Consider the following 18,208-nt stretch of genomic DNA (forward strand, 5'->3'; position numbering starts at 1 on the left):
GTTTATTATCCAACAAGAGAGTGTAGAAAGTAGCATTTATTTATTCAGTTATGTGATCAATGTTGAGAGTGTCCACTAGTGAAAGTATGATCCCTAGGCCTTGTTTCCAAGCATTGAAACACCGTTTCCAACAAGTTCTATTACATGTTTGCTTGCTGTCATCTTTATTTCAGATTGCAATTACTACTTACAATCATCCATATTACTTATATTTCACTATCTCTTCGCCGAACTAGTGCACCTATACATCTGACAAGTGTATTAGGTGTGTTGGGGACACAAGAGACTTCTTGTATCGTAATTGCAGGGTTGCTTGAGAGGGATATCTTTGACCTCTACCTCCCTGAGTTCGATAAACCTTGGGTGATTCACTTAAGGAAACTTGCTGTTGTTCTAGAAACCTCTGCTCTTGGAGGCCCAACACTGTCTACATGAATAGAAGTGTGCGTAGATATCGGACACCACTAGTGAACTGTGGACCCCGATCCATTCCTTTACATCGAATACAATCTACTGCAATACTTGTTCTTTACTGTTCTTCGCAAACATCATCTTCCACACTAGACATTTAATCATTTGTTTACAGCAAGCCGGTGAGATTGACAACCTCACTGTTACGTTGGGGTAAAGTACTTTGATTGTGTTGTGCAGGTTCCACGTTGGCGCCGGAATCCCTGGTGTTGCGCCGCACTACACTCCGCCACCAACAACCTTCACGTGCTTCTTGACTCCTACTGGTTCGATAACCTGGGTTTCTTACTGAGGGAAAACTTGCTGCTGTACGCATCACACCTTCCTCTTGGGTGTAACGGCCCCGGGTAGCACCCCTATTAGATTTGCTTGTTCGTTTTCTTTTATCATGCAGCATGCAGCATGCATCATATCATCCACATTTTTTTATCAAATAAAAATTATTTCTAGATAAAAACTATTTTCTTTTCTCCTCTCATGTGGTTTCTATATAAACCACCTCTTGACTTTTCATTTCACGAAAACCCTAATATGCAATACCTTAAAGCATATAAAATATTTTCAAATTGTTTCAAATCCAAAAAAATAATATTTTTACCTGCTCATTTTGAACCTTTCTATGTCTCTCTGTTGTTTCATCCTGTCTCTCAAGTTTCGTTTCAAGCACGTTCTAAACAAAAGCTAGCTCCTATCAAAATCTGAATTATGGCTTTATGTCCAACGGAGCCAATCCTCTCCAACTAGCCCAACCGGTTTCCTTGTTTCTAATCTCCCAAAGCCCACTTCTCATTCTTGTCCTTTCCACCGAACCAGCACAGCCCATGAAGCATGTCTAGTTGCACCCTTTCTTCCAGCTCTGTACGGCAGCGTATCCGCGTACTCGCACGTCGCTGTCTCAGCGATGGGACGGCCATCGACATCTCTTTCCTCTCCTATAAAAGTAAAACCAAGCACAGCACTAGCCCTGCAACCCTAGTCCCATTTCCTTCCCAACCGCCGCCACCTTCTCTTCCTCTCTAAACAAAAATCCTACCGAGCCAAACCGCCGCCGTCTACTCCATGCCGCCGTCGCCGTGGACCGCCGCACGCCTAGCTGGGCAGCAGAAAAGGACTGCCTTGATCTCCTCGTCGCCCTCGTCTGCTTCACGGAACCTGGGACGCCAAGAGCTGCTCGAGATCTTCCACGTCTACACCGTCTACGTCCCGGCCACCTCGATGTCCTCGACGCCGGCGACCTCCTCTGCCTCCCCTTCCTCGTCGTCGAGCACCCCAGGGTGAGCAGCACACCTTTCGTCCTCCCCTGCATGCATCTATACCCCTGGATCGATGAAGAAACGAGAGAGAGAACGAGATCGAGTGGTTTCCAAAACGAAAACGTGCAGTTTTGATCTGTTTCACGATCCTGTCTTTCGGTGTAGATCCTCGCCGGCACAGGTCACCCCAGCACGCGTATCTGGTACCATTACAAGCACGGCAACATCCTCTTTCTACTGGATCTTGAATCACCCAAAACGGAGCAGTAACGACTACGCCATCTTCTTCCAAAGTCGCCTCCAGAAACAGATGGTTTCCAGTTTTCAGTTTCTCTGTGTCGTCGTCCCGTTTTCCGGCGAGCTTCCCCGTCGACACGGTGCATCGTTTCCAACCATTTTGGTCCCATTCGACCCATGGCACATTCTTATTGCTCAACCTGTTGAGAACCACGCTGGAGCATCACCCAGTTTCTCGCCATCTTCATCCAAAGTTCCTGCCAGCCGCTATCCAGTTTTAGATGCAACTGTCAAAAGTTCAGTTATCGTGGTCGTGTACACTTCACCTTAGATGCGTCCTGTTTGTACGCAAATCAGAATCATCAGCCCACTGGCACCATCCCTGTTCCTTGATCCGAGTGGCCTGAGTTCGTATCCCCTTGGCGCGGATTAAACCCAACATTTTTGTATCTGTTCCCGCTCATTTCAAACTCAGATGGTTTTTCAATTGATTCAAATATGCACTTTTACAAATCCAATTGCTACAAATTTTATATTCATTTTGATCAGAAAAATGCAAGGAACATGATTATGCCATCCATTCATCTGTTTGCATCTTTATTTTGGAATTATCGGATAAGAATTCCCCGCTCCGTTTAATATTGAAGTAGCTCACCTTTGCCATGTCTTGCCATGCTAATCAACAATTAACTTTGCCAGTAGATATGCAACTTCAACCTAATTTGTTTGTTCGGGGTTCCGACTCCGATTAATATGGATAAGTTGCATCGCATCATGTTTGCCATGCCATGCATGTTATATCATGATCATGCTGATTCTTTTGCCGTAGTAGTAAGATTTGCATCCGTTGTTTGTTCCAGCATTTGCTTCTTCCCGGATAGGATCACGAAGTGGTGTGGTGAGATACGACAAGTGCTCCTGCAGCTTTTCACAGGCGAGCCCTCTCTCTTCACCTATTTTACTCTCTCCCTCGCATTGCTATCCCTATGTTGCGATTCTTTATCGTGTCACGTGTCCTATTCCACTTGTTTACCATAATAATCCTATATGTATCATTCCTTACCCATAGCCGTTGCTTGATGTTTGAGCCATGCGAGTCGTAGGCGTGTTTAGGCTCTGTTGTTTATCCCGATTTGTTATCGGGATATGTTGGGTTGTTGGGAGGTTATCACATGCTATATCAGTTGTTGGAGATACACATGCTTTACTTAATTGTTAACAACTAAAATTGTAAGCAGAGGCATCTGTGAGCCCCTTTGCGAAAGCATCGGAACTTTGACTTGCTAATGTCCCCTAGGACCCGAGTTCTTGTTATCTATTCCGAGATTGAGCGCTCTACCCGTACGTGGGGGAGTGGGACCCCCATCACCCACTACCTTTCCTCGAGTCTATTTATTGGGAGCCTGATGGCGTGTAACTCACACGTTCGTTGGGAACCCCAAAGAGGAAGGTATGATGCGCACAGCAGCAAGTTTTCCCTCAGAAAGAAACCAAGGTTTATCGAACCAGGAGGAGCCAAGAAGCACGTTGAAGGTTGATGGCGGCGGGATGTAGTGCGGCGCAACACCAGGGATTCCGGCGCCAACGTGGAACTTGCACAACACAACCAAAGTACTTTGCCCCAACGAAACAGTGAGGTTGTCAATCTCACCGGCTTGCTGTAACAAAGGATTAACCGTATTGTGTGGAAGATGATTGTTTGCGAAAAACAAGTAGAACAAGTATTGCAAGAGATTGTATTTCAAGAAAGAGAATTGGACCGGGGTCCACAGTTCACTAGAGGTGTCTCTCCCATAAGACAAACAGCATGTTGGGTGAACAAATTACAGTTGGGCAATTGACAAATAAAGAGGGCATGACCATGCACATACATATCATGATGAGTATAGTGAGATTTAATTGGGCATTACGACAAAGTACATAGACCGCCATCCAACTGCATCTATGCCTAAAAAGTCCACCTTCAGGTTATCATCCGAACCCCTTCCAGTATTAAGTTGCAAAGCAACAGACAATTGCATTAAGTATGGTGCGTAATGTAATCAACAACTACATCCTTAGACATAGCATCAATGTTTTATCCCTAGTGGCAACAAGACAACACAACCTTAGAACTTTACATCACTTTGTCCCGGTGTCAATGCAGGCATGAACCCACTATCGAGCATAAATACTCCCTCTTGGAGTTACAAGCATCTACTTGGCCAGAGCATCTACTAGTAACGGAGAGCATGCAAGATCATAAACAACACATAGATATAACTTTGATAATCAACATAACAAGTATTCTCTATTCATCGGATCCCAACAAACGCAACATATAGAATTACAGATAGATGATCTTGATCATGTTAGGCAGCTCACAAGATCCGACAATGATAGCACAATGGGGAGAAGACAACCATCTAGCTACTGCTATGGACCCATAGTCCAGGGGTAGACTACTCACACATCACTCCGGAGGCGACCATGGCGGCGTAGAGTCCTCCGGGAGATGATTCCCCTCTCCGGCAGGGTACCGGAGGCGATCTCCTGGATCCCCCGAGATGGGATCGGCGTTGGCGGCGTCTCTGGAAGGTTTTCCGTATCGTGGCTCTCGGTACTGGGGGTTTCGTCACGGAGGCTTTAAGTAGGCGGAAGGGTAGATCAAGAGGCGGCGCGAGGGGCCCAGACCATAGGCCGGCGTGCCCAGACCATAGGCCGGCGCGGCCAGAGGGGGGGGGGCCGCGCCGCCCTATGCTCTGGCTGCCTCGTGGCCCCTCTTCGTCTCGTCTTCGGACTTCTGGAAGCTTCGTGGCAAAATAGGCCCCTGGGCGTTGATTTCGTCCAATTCCGAGAATATTTCCTTACTAGGATTTCTGAAACCAAAAACAAATGAGAAACAAAGAATCGGCACTTCGGCATCTTGTTAATAGGTTAGTTCCAGAAAATGCACGAATAGGACATAAAGTGTGCATAAAACTTGTAGATAACATCAATAATGTGGCATGGAACATAAGAAATTATCGATACGTCGGAGACGTATCAGCATCCCCAAGCTTAGTTCTGCTCGTCCCGAGTAGGTAAAACGATAACACAGATAATTTCTGGAGTGACATGCCATCATAATCTTGATCATACTATTTGTAAAGCATATGTAGTGAATGCAGCGATCAAAACAATGTATATGACATGAGTAAACAAGTGAATCATATAGCAAAGACTTTTCATGAATAGCACTTCAAGACAAGCATCAATAAGTCTTGCATAAGAGTTAACTCATAAAGCAATAATTCAAAGTAAAAGCATTGAAGCAACACAAAAGAAGATTAAGTTTCAGCGGTTGCTTTCAACTTGTAACATGTATATCTCATGGATATTGTCAACATAGAGTAATATAATAAGTGCAATAAGCAAATATGTAGGAATCAATGCACAGTTCACACAAGTGTTTGCTTCTTGAGGTGGAGAGAAATAGGTGAACTGACTCAACATTGAAAGTAAAAGAATGGTCCTCCATAGAGGAAAAGCATCGATTGCTATATTTGTGCTAGAGCTTTGATTTTGAAAACATGAAACAATTTTGTCAACGGTAGTAATAAAGCATATGTATCATGTAAATTATATCTTATAAGTTGCAAGCCTCATGCATAGTGTACTAATAGTGCCCGCACCTTGTCCTAATTAGCTTGGACTACCGGATCATCACAATGCACATGTTTTGACCAAGTGTCACAAAGGGGTACCTCTATGCCGCCTGTACAAAGGTCTAAGGAGAAAGCTCGCATTGGATTTCTCGCTATTGATTATTCTTAAACTTAGACATCCATACCGGGACAACATAGACAACAGATAATGGACTCCTCTTTTATGCATAAGCATGTAGCAACAATTAATAATTTTCTCATTTGAGATTTGAGGATATATGTCCAAAACTGAAACTTCCACCATGGATCATGGCTTTAGTTAGCGGCCCAATGTTCTTCTCTAACAATATGCATGCTTAACCATAAGGTGGTAGATCGCTCTTACTTCAGACAAGACGGACATGCATAGCAACTCACATGAAATTCAACAATGAATAGTTTATGGCGTCCCCAGTGAACATGGTTATCGCACAACAAGCAACTTAATAAGAGATAAAAGTGCATAATTACATATTCAATACCACAATAGTTTTTAAGCTATTTGTCCCATGAGCTATATATTGCAAAGGTGAATGATGGAATTTTAAAGGTAGCACTCAAGTAATATACTTTGGAATGGCGGAAAATACCATGTAGTAGGTAGGTATGGTGGACACAAATGGCATAGTGGTTGGCTCAAGTATTTTGGATGCATGAGAAGTATTCCCTCTCGATACAAGGTTTAGGCTAGCAAGGCTTATTTGAAACAAACACAAGGATGAACCGGTGCAGCAAAACTCACATAAAAGACATATTGAAAACATTATAAGACTCTACACCGTCTTCCTTGTTGTTCAAACTCAATACTAGAAATTATCTAGACCTTAGAGAAACCAAATATGCAAACCAAATTTTAGCATGCTCTATGTATTTCTTCATTAATGGGTGCAAAGCATATGATGCAAGAGCTTAATCATGAGCACAACAATTGCCAAGTATCACATTACCCAAGACATTAATAGCAATTACTACATGTATCATTTTTCAATTCCAACCATATAACAATTTAACGAAGGAGAAACTTCGCCATGAATACTATGAGTAGAAACCAAGGACATACTTGTCCATATGCTACAGCGGAGCGTGTCTCTCTCCCATAAAGTGAATGCTAGGATCCATTTTATTCAAACAAAACAAAAAACAAACCTACGCTCCAAGAAAAAGCACATAAGATGTGATGGAATAAAAATATAGTTTCAGGGGAGGAACCTGATAATGTTGTCGATGAAGAAGGGGATGCCTTGGGCATCCCCAAGCTTAGACGCTTGAGTCTTCTTAGAATATGCAGGGGTGAACCACCGGGGCATCCCCAAGCTTAGAGCTTTCACTCTCCTTGATCATGTTGCATCATACTCCTCTCTTGATCCTTGAAAACTTCCTCCACACCAAACTCAAAACAACTCATTAGAGGGTTAGTGCACAATAAAAATTAACATATTCAGAGGTGACACAATCATTCTTAACAGTTCTGGACATTGCATAATGCTACTGGACATTAGTGGATCAAAGAAATTCATCCAACATAGCAAAAGAGGCAATGCGAAATAAAAGGCAGAATCTGTCAAAACAGAACAGTTCGTATTGACGAATTTTAAAATGGCACCAGACTTGCTCAAATGAAAATTCTCAAATTGAATGAAAGTTGCGTACATATCTGAGGATCATGCACGTAAATTGGCTTAATTTTCTGAGCTACCTACAGGGAGGTGGACCCAGATTCGTGACAGCAAAGAAATCTGGAACTGCGCAGTAATCCAAATCTAGTACTTACTTTTCTATCAACGGCTTAACTTGGCACAACAAAACACAAAACTAAGATAAGGAGAGGTTGCTACAGTAGTAAACAACTTCCAAGACACAAAATAAAAACAAAGTACTGTAGGTAAAAACATGGGTTGTCTCCCATAAGCGCTTTTCTTTAACGCCTTTCGCCTAGGCGCGAAAGTGTGTATCAAGTATTATCAAGAGACGAAGTGTCAACATCATAATTTGTTCTCATAATAGAATCAAAAGGTACCTTCATTCTCTTTCTAGGGAAGTGTTCCATACCTTTCTTGAGAGGAAATTGATATTTTATATTACCTTCCTTCATATCAATGATAGCACCAACAGTTCGAAGAAAAGGTCTTCCCAATATAATGGGACAAGATGCATTGCATTCAATATCCAAGACAACAAAATCAACGGGGACAAGGTTATTGTTAATGGTAATGCGAACATTATCAACTTTACCTAAAGGTTTCTTTGTAGAATGATCAGCAAGATTAACATCCAAATAACAATTTTTCAGCGGTGGCAAGTCAAGCATATCATAAATTTTCTTAGGCATAACAGAAATACTTGCACCAAGATCACATAAAGCATTACAATCAAAATCTTTAACCTTCATCTTAATGATGGGCTCCCAACCATCCTCTAGCTTTTTAGGAATAGAGGCTTCGCGCTCTAGTTTCTCTTCTCTAGCTTTTATGAGAGCATTTGTAATATGATGCGTGAAAGCCAAATTTATAGCACTAGCATTAGGACTTTTAGCAAGTTTTTGCAAGAACTTTATAACTTCAGAGATGTGGCAATCATCAAAATTCAAACCATTATAATCTAAAGCAATGGGATCATCATCCCCAATGTTGGAAAAAATTTCAGCAGCTTTGTCACACGATTTAATGATTTTAGATTTAGCGATTTCGCGCTTTGCATTAGAAGTAGAAACATTGCTAACACCAATTCTTTTATTATTATTAGTAGGAGGTGCAGCAACATGTGTAGCATTATCATTACTAGTGGTGGTAATAGTCCAAACTTTAGCTACATTCTTCTCTTTAGCTAGTTTTTCATTTTCTTCTCTATCCCACCTAGCACGCAGTTCAGCCATTAATCTTATATTCTCATTAATTCTAACTTGGATGGCATTTGCTGTAGTAACAATTTTATTATGATGATTCTCATTAGGCAAAACTTTTGATTTCAAAAGATCAACATCAAGACAAGACTATCAACTTTAGAAGCAAGTATATCAATTTTCCCAAGCTTTTCTTCAACAGATTTGTTAAAAGCAGTTTGCGTACTAATAAATTCTTTAAGCATGGCTTCAAGTCCAGGGGGTGAACTCCTATTATTGTTGTAAGAATTCCCATAAGAATTACCATAGCCGTTGCCATTATTATAAGGATATGGCCTATAGTTGTTACTAGAATTGTTCCGTAAGCATTGTTGTTGAAATTATTATTTTTAATGAAGTTTACATCAACATGTTCTTCTTGTGCAACCAATGAAGCTAATGGAACATTATTAGGATCAATATTAGTCCTATCATTCACAAGCATAGACATAATAGCATCAATCTTATCACTCAAGGAAGAGGTTTCTTCGACGAGAATTTACCTTCTTACCTTGTGGAGCTCTTTCCGTGTGCCATTCAGAGTAGTTGATCATCATATTATCAAGAAGCTTTGTTGCTTCACCAAGAGTGATGGACATAAAGGTACCTCCAGCAGCTGAATCCAATAAATTCGCGAAGAAAAATTTAGTCCTGCATAGAAGGTTTGGATGATCATCCAAGTAGTCGATCCATGGGTTGGGCAATTTTTAATCGTAGAGATTTCATTCTTTCCCATGCTTGAGCAACATGTTCAAGAGATCTAATTGTTTAAAATTCATTATGCTACTCCTCAAAGATATAATTTTAGCAGGGGATAATATCTACCAATAAAAGCATCCTTGCATTTAGTCCATGAATCAATACTATTCTTAGGCAGAGATAGCAACCAATCTTTAGCTCTTCCTCTTAATGAGAAAGGGAACAATTTTAGTTTAATAATATCACCATCTACATCTTTATATTTTGCATTTCACACAATTCAACAAAATTATTAAGATGGGCAAGCAGCATCATCGTAACTAACACTTAAAATTACTCTCGCATAACAAGATTCAAGAAAGCAGGTTTAATTTCAAAGAATTCTCTTGTAGTAGCAGGTGGAGCAATAGGTGTGCATAAGAAATCATTATTATTTGTGGTTGTGAAGTCACACAACTTAGTATTTTCGTGGTTGGCCATTTTAGCAACAAGAAATAAAGCAAACTAGATAAAGTAAATGCAAGTAATTAATTTTTTTGTGTTTTTGATATAGCAAACAAGATAGCAAATAAAGTAAAACTAGCAACTAATTTTTGTATTTTGATTTAGTGCAGCAAACAAAGTAGTAAATAAAACTAAGCAAGACAAAAACAAAGTAAAGAGATTGAGAAGTGGAGACTCCCCTTGCGGCGTGTCTTGATCTCCCCGCAACGGCGTCAGAAAAAGAGCTTGATGGCGTGTAACTCACACGTTCGTTGGGAACCCCAAGAGGAAGGTATGATGCGCACAGCAGCAAGTTTTCCCTCAGAAAGAAACCAAGGTTTATCGAACCAGGAGGAGCCATGAAGCACGTTGAAGGTTGATGGCGGCGGGATGTAGTGCGGCGCAACACCAGGATTCCGCGGCGCCAACGTGGAACTTGCACAACACAACCAAAGTACTTTGCCCCAACGAAGCAGTGAGGTTGTCAATCTCACCGGCTTGCGTAACAAAGGATTAACCGTATTGTGTGGAAGATGATTGTTTGCAGAAAACAAGAGAACAAGTATTGCAGAGATTGTATTTCAAGAAAGAGAATTGGACCGGGGTCCACAGTTCACTAGAGGTGTCTCTCCCATAAGACAAACAGCATGTTGGGTGAACAAATTACAGTTGGGCAATTGACAAATAAAGAGGGCATGACCATGCACATACATATCATGATGAGTATAGTGAGATTTAATTGGGCATTACGACAAAGTACATAGACCGCCATCCAACTGCATCTATGCCTAAAAAGTCCACCTTCAGGTTATCATCCGAACCCCTTCCAGTATTAAGTTGCAAAGCAACAGACAATTGCATTAAGTATGGTGCGTAATGTAATCAACAACTACATCCTTAGACATAGCATCAATGTTTTATCCCTAGTGGCAACAGCACAACACAACCTTAGAACTTTGTCACATCGTCCTGGTGTCAATGCAGGCATGAACCCACTATCGAGCATAAATACTCCCTCTTGGAGTTACAAGCATCTACTTGGCCAGAGCATCTACTAGTAACGGAGAGCATGCAAGATCATAAACAACACATAGATATAACTTTGATAATCAACATAACAAGTATTCTCTATTCATCGGATCCCAACAAACGCAACATATAGAATTACAGATAGATGATCTTGATCATGTTAGGCAGCTCACAAGATCCGACAATGATAGCACAATGGGGAGAATACAACCATCTAGCTACTGCTATGGACCCATAGTCCAGGGGTAGACTACTCACACATCACTCCGGAGGCGACCATGGCGGCGTAGAGTCCTCCGGGAGATGATTCCCCTCTCCGGCAGGGTGCCGGAGGCGATCTCCTGGATCCCCCGAGATGGGATCGGCGTTGGCGGCGTCTCTGGAAGGTTTTCCGTATCGTGGCTCTCGGTACTGGGGGTTTCGTCACGGAGGCTTTAAGTAGGCGGAAGGGTAGGTCAAGAGGCGGCGCGAGGGGCCCAGACCATAGGCCGGCGCGGCCAGGGGGGGGGCCGCGCCGCCCTATGCTCTGGCTGCCTCGTGGCCCCTCTTCGTCTCGTCTTCAGACTTCTGGAAGCTTCGTGGCAAAATAGGCCCCTGGGCGTTGATTTCGTCCAATTCCGAGAATATTTCCTTACTAGGATTTCTGAAACCAAAAACAGCAGAAACAAAGAATCGGCACTTCGGCATCTTGTTAATAGGTTAGTTCCAGAAAATGCACGAATATGACATAAAGTGTGCATAAAACATGTAGATAACATCAATAATGTGGCATGGAACATAAGAAATTATCGATACGTCGGAGACGTATCAGAGCCACAACCTTGGTTTTATTTGCTCATATGCACGATGCACGATTTACTTCCTGTTGCCTTCGGGTGTTTATATTCTGTACTGTACTCATATTGCGTGCCGACTTATCTTTGGCCGGTCGTTAGTGCTCGCCTTGGACGCCATCGCAACCTCTGGGTCCGTATCGGAGTACGGCCGAACTTCGTCACGGGTAGCTTAGTTGGGTGGCTCCCCTTAAACTTTCTCTTGCATTGGGAACGGTCTTGATGTGAGACTCCACCTGTAGTAAGTGGGTTCGAGCATGCGTATGGTTACATTTGGGCAACCCCTGCAGGGTGTACATCTTATCGATAAGCCGTGTCCGCGGTTATGGACGACTTGGAATTGTATAGCTTGATCATAGAATAACTTACACCTTATACTTGTTGTTAATAATCTGATAATAACTGGCATAGTAATATAGCATTACTACAACCGATACCTAATAAAACTTGTCCACCGTTGAGTGCCTTTTACATTGCCTCTTCGCAATTGTTGAAGGGGATATGTGTATTTGGCTGGGTTATGTGTGTGTAGTATTTTACCTGTTACCTTATGCGTTCTCTTATCTTATCTGAGTAGACGGATGTTGTAGTGTGTCTCTATTGGTTCTAGTTTTGCTGTCGCTAAACCTACCATATAGCCCCCGGCGATATATATATATATACTCGTCCGGCGAGCATAGCCATTTCTAGTCTCGCTAAGTACGTGCCGGAGTTCGTTCCTTGGTACTTACTCTCGCCTTTTCCCCTTTCTCTTTTGCTTCCTCCCTTTTGTCGGCAACCGATGGCCCGACTTTGACAGGTACAAGATGACAACGTTAGCAAGGTTACCCTTCCGGCTTGGCCTGGGCAGGGTTATGGACGTCACTGGTTATCTTCAGGACTCTTAGTCCAATTTGTATCTTGTCCGTACTCGGACGTATTCGATCTTCTGTATGAGTTGGATCTTTGTATTGTATATCGTTGGAGTCGTTGTTGTAATATATGTATCTTGTGGGCTCTATTATAATCCTGTTGTAATGTTACCGCTCGTGTTAATTCCTCTAGCATCACGTGTGTGATTCGTCGCGCACGTCGTGTCGGAGGGCGTCTCTGAATCGATATCGTGCGGATTTCGGCGGGTTCGCTGGAATCCTCAGGATACCGGTTCCGGGGCGTCACAAGTTGGTATCAGAGCTCAGGTTGACGGTACCCCACTAGTCCAGCCTGTAGGATAACCTTGCCAATGGTCGATAAGTTTAGAGTGTCAAAACTATTTTCTAAAATTCGTTGGATAGATCTGATTAGCTCTGATTTTTCTCCTTACCTATATTCTTTCTCCTCTTATCTATGCGAGTTTTGAGTCTTCTCTCTTATCTGAGTTTTCCGAGTCTTAGGTTCCGACGCGGGTTGGACGATCTTTGCCCCTCACCTATTAGGTTCGTTCTTCGGAGGATCTCAACAGAAGCGCATCATCAACACCGGAACAACGACTTCTTGTTAGTGGTGTCGCCGATCAACATGGAGCAAGAATTCTTGTTAGTGGTGTCGAGAAGATTGACACGTCACCTGAAGATCCGATAGTTCTCCTCTCTCCCCCGTACCTGGACGTGGGATCTCGGGGCGTGATCCCTTGTTAGTGGTGTCGATTGTAACGGCCCCGGGTAGCACCCCTATTAGATTTGCTTGTTCGTTTTCTTTTATCATGCATCATGCATCATATCATCCACATTTTTTTATCAAATAAAAATTATTTCTAGATAAAAACTATTTTCTTTTCTCCTCTCATGTGGTTTCTATATAAACCACCTCTTGACTTTTCATTTCACGAAAACCCTAATATGCAATACTTTAAAGCATATAAAATATTTTCAAATTGTTTCAAATCCAAAAAAATAATATTTTTACCTGCTCATTTTGAACCTTTATATGTCTCTCTGTTGTTTCATCCTGTCTCTCAAGTTTCGTTTCAAGCACGTTCTAAACAAAAGCTAGCTCCTATCAAAATCTGAATTATGGCTTTATGTCCAACGGAGCCAATCCTCTCCAACTAGCCCAACCGGTTTCCTTGTTTCTAATCTCCCAAAGCCCACTTCTCATTCTTGTCCTTTCCACCGAACCAGCACAGCCCATGAAGCATGTCTAGTTGCACCCTTTCTTCCAGCTCTGTACGGCAGCGTATCCGCGTACTCGCACGTCGCTGTCTCAGCGATGGGACGGCCATCGACATCTCTTTCCTCTCCTATAAAAGTAAAACCAAGCACAGCACTAGCCCTGCAACCCTAGTCCCATTTCCTTCCCAACCGCCGCCACCTTCTCTTCCTCTCTAAACAAAAATCCTACCGAGCCAAACCGCCGCCGTCTACTCCACGCCGCCGTCGCCGTGGACCGCCGCACGCCTAGCTGGGCAGCAGAAAAGGACTGCCTTGATCTCCTCGTCGCCCTCGTCTGCTTCACGGAACCTGGGACGCCAAGAGCTGCTCGAGATCTTCCACGTCTACACCGTCTACGTCCCGGCCACCTCGACGTCCTCGACGCCGGCGACCTCCTCTGCCTCCCCTTCCTCGTCGTCTAGCACCCCAGGGTGAGCAACACACCTTTCGTCCTCCCCTGCATGCATCTATACCCCTGGATCGATGAAGAAACGAGAGAGAGAACGAGATCGAGTGGTTTCCAAAACGAAAACGTGCAGTTTTGATCTGTTTCACGATCCTGTCTTTCGGTGTAGATCCTCGCCGGCACAGGTCACCCCAGCACGCGTATCTGGTACCATTACAAGCACGGCAACATCCTCTTTCTACTGGATCTTGAATCACCCGAAACGGAGCAGTAACGACGACGCCATCTTCTTCCAAAGTCGCCTCCAGAAACAGATGGTTTCCAGTTTTCAGTTTCTCTGTGTCGTCGTCCCGTTTTCCGGCGAGCTTCCCCGTCGACACGGTGCATCGTTTCCAACCATTTTGGTCCCATTCGACCCATGGCACATTCTTATTGCTCAACCTGTTGAGAACCACGCTGGAGCATCACCCAGTTTCTCGCCATCTTCATCCAAAGTTCCTGCCAGCCGCTGTCCAGTTTCAGATGCAACTGTCAAAAGTTCAGTTATCGTGGTCGTGTACACTTCACCTTAGATGCGTCCTGTCTGTACGCAAATCAGAATCATCAGCCCACTGGCACCATCCCTGTTCCTTGATCCGAGTGGCCTGAGTTTGAATCCCCTTGGCGCGGATTAAACCCAACATTTTTGTATCTGTTCCCGCTCATTTCAAACTCAGATGGTTTTTCAATTGATTCAAATATGCACTTTTACAAATCCAATTGCTATAAATTTTATATTCATTTTGATCAGAAAAATGCAAGGAACATGATTATGCCATCCATTCATCTGTTTGCATCTTGCATCATGTCACGCGTTGGTAGTCATGCATTTTCACCTCACATATACGCGGAGTATTTTGGAATTATCGGATAAGAATTCCCCGCTCCGTTTAATATTGAAGTAGCCCACCCTTGCCATGTCTTGCCATGCTAATCAACAATTAACTTTGCCGGTAGATATGCAACTTCAACCTAATTTGTTTGTTCGGGGTTCCGACTCCGATTAATATGGATAAGTTGCATCGCATCATGTTTGCTATGCCATGCATGTTATATCATGATCATGCTGATTCTTTTGCCGTAGTAGTAAGATTTGCATCCGTTGTTTGTTCCAGCATTTGCTTCTTCCCGGATAGGATCACGAAGTGGTGTGGTGAGATACGACAAGTGCTCTTGCAGCTTTTCACAGGCGAGCCCTCTCTCTTCACCTATTTTACTCTCTCCCTCGCATTGCTATCCTTATGTTGCGATTCTTTATCGTGTCACGTGTCCTATTCCACTTGTTTACCATAATAATCCTATATGTATCATTCCTTACCCATAGCCGTTGCTTGATGTTTGAGCCATGCGAGTCGTAGGCGTGTTTAGGCTCTGTTGTTTATCCTGATTTGTTATCGGGATATGTTGGGTTGTTGGAAGGTTATCACATGCTATATCAGTTGTTGGAGATACACATGCTTTACTTAATTGTTAACAACTAAAATTGTAAGCAGAGGCATCTGTGAGCCCCTTTGCGAAAGCATCGGAACTTTGACTTGCTAATGTCCCCTAGGACCCGAGCTCTTGTTATCTGTTCCGAGATTGAGCGCTCTACCCGTACGTGGGGGAGTGGGACCCCCATCACCCACTACCTTTCCTCGAGTCTGTTTATTGGGAGCTACAACCTTGGTTTTATTTGCTCATATGCACGATGCACGATTTACTTCCTGTTGCCTTCGGGTGTTTATATTTTGTACTGTACTCATATTGCGTGCCGACTTATCTTTGGCCGGTCGTTAGTGCTCGCCTTGGACGCCATCGCAACCTCTGGGTCCGTATCGGAGTACGGCCGAACTTCGTCACGGGTAGCTTAGTTGGGTGGCTCCCCTTAAACTTTCTCTTGCATTGGGAACGGTCTTGATGTGAGACTCCACCTGTAGTAAGTGGGTTCGAGCATGCGTATGGTTACATTTGGGCAACCCCTGCAGGGTGTACATCTTATCGATAAGCCGTGTCCGCGGTTATGGACGACTTGGAATTGTATAGCTTGATCATAGAACAACTTACACCTTATACTTGTTGTTAATAATCTGATAATAACTGGCATAGTAATATAGCATTACTACAACCGATACCTAATAAAACTTGTCCACCGTTGAGTGCCTTTTACATTGCCTCTTCGCAATTGTTGAAGGGGATATGTGTATTTGGCTGGGTTATGTGTGTGTAGTATTTTACCTGTTACCTTATGCGCTCTCTTATCTTATCTGAGTAGACGGATTTTGTAGTGTGTCTCTATTGGTTCTAGTTTTGCTGTCGCTAAACCTACCATATAGCCCCCGGCGATATATATATATACTCGCCCGGCGAGCATAGCCATTTCTAATCTCGCTAAGTACGTGCCGGAGTTCGTTCCTTGGTACTTACTCTCGCCTTTTCCCCTTTCTCTTTTGCTTCCTCCCTTTTGTCGGCAACCGATGGCCCGACTTTGACAGGTACAAGATGACGACGTTAGCAAGGTTACCCTTCCGGCTTGGCCTGGGCAGGGTTATGGACGTCACTGGTTATCTTCAGGACTCTTAGTCCAATTTGTATCTTGTCCGTACTCGGACGTATTCGATCTTCTGTATGAGTTGGATCTTTGTATTGTATATCGTTGGAGTCGTTGTTGTAATATATGTATCTTGTGGGCTCTATTATAATCCTGTTGTAATGTTACCGCTCGTGTTAATTCCTCTAGCATCACGTGTGTGATTCGTCGCGCACGTCGTGTCGGAGGGCGTCTCTGAATCGATATCGTGCGGATTTCGGCGGGTTCGCTGGAATCCTCAGGATACCGGTTCCGGGGCGTCACATTGGGGTTCCCAACGGACGTGTGCTTTACGCGTATCAAGCTATTTTCTGGCGCCATTGCCGGGGAGGTAAGGTAAAAGGTATTCACATCCTCCGACTACTAAGCTATTTCCTAGCACTGTTGCCGGTGTGTGAGTGCTCGAAGCTATTTCCTTTAGATCCTGCAATTGCATCTTTTTGTTTCTTGTTTTTCACTAGTTAATGGAAAATAACAGCGAGCTTTTTAATCTATTTCCTGAGTTAAGACATGGATTGTTTGATGCGAAAATTAAAAAACCTATGGAACCTTATTTGCATGCTAGTAGCAATGATATTAGTATGAACGCTTTGAACACCATTGTTGCTAATGCTATGGAAAATTCTAAGCTTGGGGAAGCTGGTTTTGATGAGCTTGATATTTTTAGTCCCCCAAGCATGGAGGAGAAAATTTACTTTGATGATACTTTACCTCCTATATATGATGATTGCAATGATGACTATCATATTTTTCAGTCCACCTACTATGGAGGATAAAGTTTATTATGATTATACTATGCCTCCTATATTTGTTGATTATGTTGATCAGAATAATAATGATAGCTACTTTGTTGAATTTGCTCCCACTACAATTAATAAGAATGACTATGCTTATGTTGGGAGTAGTAATTATTTTATGCATGAGACTCATGATAAGAATGCTTTATGTGATGGTTATATTGTGGATTTCATCAATGATGCTACTGAAAGTTATTATGAGAGAGAGAAACATGGTTATATGCATCTTAATAATATTAAGATTCCCCTCTTTATGTTGAGAATCTTGAAGTTACTCGTGTTTTATCTTCCTATGCTTGTCACTTTGTTCTTCATGATTTTATTTGTGTACAAGATTCCTTTTAATAGGAAGTGGGTTAGACTTAAATGTGTTTTTAATTTGCTTCTTGATGCTCCCTTTCGCTTCATTTTCTATCTTCCATGTGAGCATCATTGAAATTACTGAGCCCATATTAATGGCTATAAAGAAAGCACTTATGGGAGACAACCCATTATTTTACTACAGCAAATTTTGTTTCATATTTGAGTCTTGGAAGTTGTTACTACTGTACCAACCTCTCCTTATCTTTATTTTATTGCATTGTTGTGCCAAGTAAAGTCTTTGATAGTAAGGTTGATACTAGATTTGGATTTCTGCGCAGAAACAGATTTCTATCTGTCACGAATTCGGGCAGGGTTCTCTGTAGGAAACTCAGAAAAATCTGCCAATTTACGTGCGTG

General features: G+C 42.8%; 1 long non-coding RNA gene across 1 annotated transcript; it reads left to right on the top strand.

Annotated features, from left to right (window-relative positions):
• Window positions 1-1,540: 1,540 nt before the first annotated feature.
• Window positions 1,541-16,907, top strand: LOC127320997 (uncharacterized). Its single transcript, XR_011747051.1, has 3 exons — window positions 1,541-1,745; window positions 2,822-2,895; window positions 16,597-16,907. It is a non-coding gene; the product is annotated as an uncharacterized lncRNA (long non-coding RNA).
• The last annotated feature ends 1,301 nt before the right edge of the window (window positions 16,908-18,208 follow it).

Source organism: Lolium perenne, chromosome 6 (genome assembly GCF_019359855.2).
Source record: "Lolium perenne isolate Kyuss_39 chromosome 6, Kyuss_2.0, whole genome shotgun sequence".
Classification (NCBI taxonomy): domain Eukaryota; kingdom Viridiplantae; phylum Streptophyta; class Magnoliopsida; order Poales; family Poaceae; genus Lolium; species Lolium perenne.